Source organism: Marmota marmota, unplaced genomic scaffold (assembly GCF_001458135.2).
Source record: "Marmota marmota marmota unplaced genomic scaffold, marMar, whole genome shotgun sequence".
Taxonomy (NCBI): Eukaryota; Metazoa; Chordata; class Mammalia; order Rodentia; family Sciuridae; genus Marmota; species Marmota marmota.
Window position 1 is genome coordinate 40,495,803 of NW_025999977.1, and position 2,656 is coordinate 40,498,458.

Consider the following 2,656-nt stretch of genomic DNA (forward strand, 5'->3'; position numbering starts at 1 on the left):
AATCTCAGTTGCGTGACTGCCTGAAGCCTGAACTCCATTCACCTGTTACTTGTGAACTGGAAAGCACGCCATTATAGACAAGGGAAATTCTTGGCACTAGAAGGCACTGACGGTGCTGGTACCAGAGTCTTCTGGAGAGGCTCCATCACCTCCCCTTATAGCTTCCCAGGTTCATCACCTGCTCTGCCATGGTGTCTCTCTCCTAGCCCCCACCTCCTGCCTTGGGGGACGGAATGATTTCCAGGGAGGCGGAGGTGAGTAGGGGGAGGACTGGTTGTAATGAAGCCTGTGAAGGAGCCAGAACAATTAGTAGTTGTTGGGGAATAAACCTATAAGCCAAGAGAGCAGATTGTTTGATAAAATTGGAGAGAGACGTGTGTCAATCATTTTTCTCCAAAGGACAGTTCAGGGGTTTGTGAGTTAAGCAATCTGTCCTGATGTTAGTAATAGTGTGTTTCATGAGTGCCAGGTCAGAGAGGGAAGGAGTCCTGGAACAGATCACAATTTTGGCCTGGACAGTGGGATAGGAAGCCAAGGTGGAGATGGGGACCAGGTAGCATGCGGGGCTCAGAACTGCTTCAGCTTCTTCACCCCCAGCAACGAGTGCATCTTCCCTTTTTACTGCCTTTGGGAGAAACCCACCTTAAACTTGACTTTTACAGTATCTCCCCTTATTGATTGTAGGTTGAAGGAGACACATTTGCTTTGAATTTTTCAGGGTGAGTACTGAAGGGGAAATTATAAAAAGAATACTGTGGGCAACATGAAAGGAAAATGAACCCAGAAGGAAAAACTGTTACACTGAGGCCTGTGCCCCACTACTCATGGTTCTTGTGTGAAGATTAAGAGCAATGGTGGAGCTTCCTGATGAGTCCAAGGCTGCAGGGTGAGTCCCAAGAAGTCCATGGGGTAGCTGGACCTTTGGAGTCATCCCAGGCTCAGGGATGTGGAACCCTGGGACAGCCATTCTAAAATCCTACAGGAACAAGGGGGACACAAAAGCACAGAAGGCACAAGTCTTGACTTCCTGGGTCATCAGTTTTATCTCATGACAACTAATTTAAAATTGTGTGTACACTAAAAGAAACACAAACATAGAGCACATCACAAATTTCACATTCACTTTTTTAAAATAAGGCAGTTTTAAAAAATAATTACAGGCTACATTGCCCTTCCAGACCATCCCTCCCAAACCCAGCTCCCACTTGTTCTCATCTAGGGTTAGGGCTATTTCAGGGGGAAAGATTGAGATTCACTGCCCTAGGGTGAGACTCAAATGCCCGGTGTCTTAAAAAACGAAAAGAAAAAAAAAAAAGGAAAAGAAAAAAATCGACAAGCGCTCCCAATGAAGAAAGATGGTTTATAAACTTTTACAGCTACACACAAAACCTCCTGCTAAATGGGTGCTGCAAGTATGTAGTCAGCAAAAGGCCAGAGGGGCACTTAGTCAAGGCAAAACCAAGAATTACAACCTACAAGTGTGCCAGGGAGGTGAACATGCTCAGGAATACAAAGAACCTACCCCTTTCCAAGGCAGCCAGTGCTTTAGAAGTTAACATTTGACTTCAAGGTCATTCATCAAGGCTGGGCAGAGCTGAGAACATGAATGCCCTGCTCCTCCCAGTGCTGTCTGCTTGTAAACTACAGTCTGTCATCCGTCCATTCTAATTTCAGGCTTAGGGCCTGCATCCTAATTTCTACTATGTAGGGTTCCCTTACATTCTCAGATAGGCCACAACCAGATACTTCCTCAACCTTCCAGACTCAGCAGCAGAGTAGAGGATGACCAGGAGTACACTGCAAGGCCTCTCAAACCCACCTGCCAAAGCCCCATGTCCAGGTGAGCAATCTCCAGGGGTCTGGGAGACACCTACCTTCAGCATAAATATTTCTCCAGGTTTCCTGTTTTAATCTATAATCGATGTGCACTTGATATTTCACAGCTGTGTGCTGGAACGAAACGTTTCTGTCCCTCTGCATGAAGTTGGTTCTTCAGAGCCATTGTTGCAGCAGCCCGTGAGAGCACAGCCTTACTCTGTGTGCCATGGCAGGGGCAAGCACCCTCCAGTCTACTCTCTTAGGTAATGCTCCCGCCTTTCCTGTGAGATGGAGGCTGGCTTCCCACACCAGATGGAAGAAGCAGGCTCTCAGAGGGAAAGTGATTTGCCCGAGTTTGTGGGGAACTGGGGGTAGGGGGCTGGGGAAGCAGCTCCCTCCTCATGTTCTTCCACTCCTCACCACAAGCTCCTACTATAATCCCTCCACCCCTTCAAACATAAAAATCAATAGTCCCAGCCAGGTGCAATGTGGTGCATGCCTGTAATCCCAGCAACTCAGAAGGCTGAGGCAGGAGGATCATGAGTTCAAAGCTAGCCTCAACAACTTACTGAGGCACTCAGCAACTCAGTGATACCCCGTCTCTAAATAAATATAAAAATGGGGGCCGGCATTGTGGCTCAGTAGTAGAGCACTTGCCTAGCATGCATGAGGCACTGGGTTCGATCCCTGGCACCACATAAAAATAAAATAAAGGTATTGTATCCATCTACAACAACAACAAAAATTTTATTTATTTATATATATATATATATATATTTTATATATATATATATATATTTTATATATATATATATATATATATATATATATATGGCTG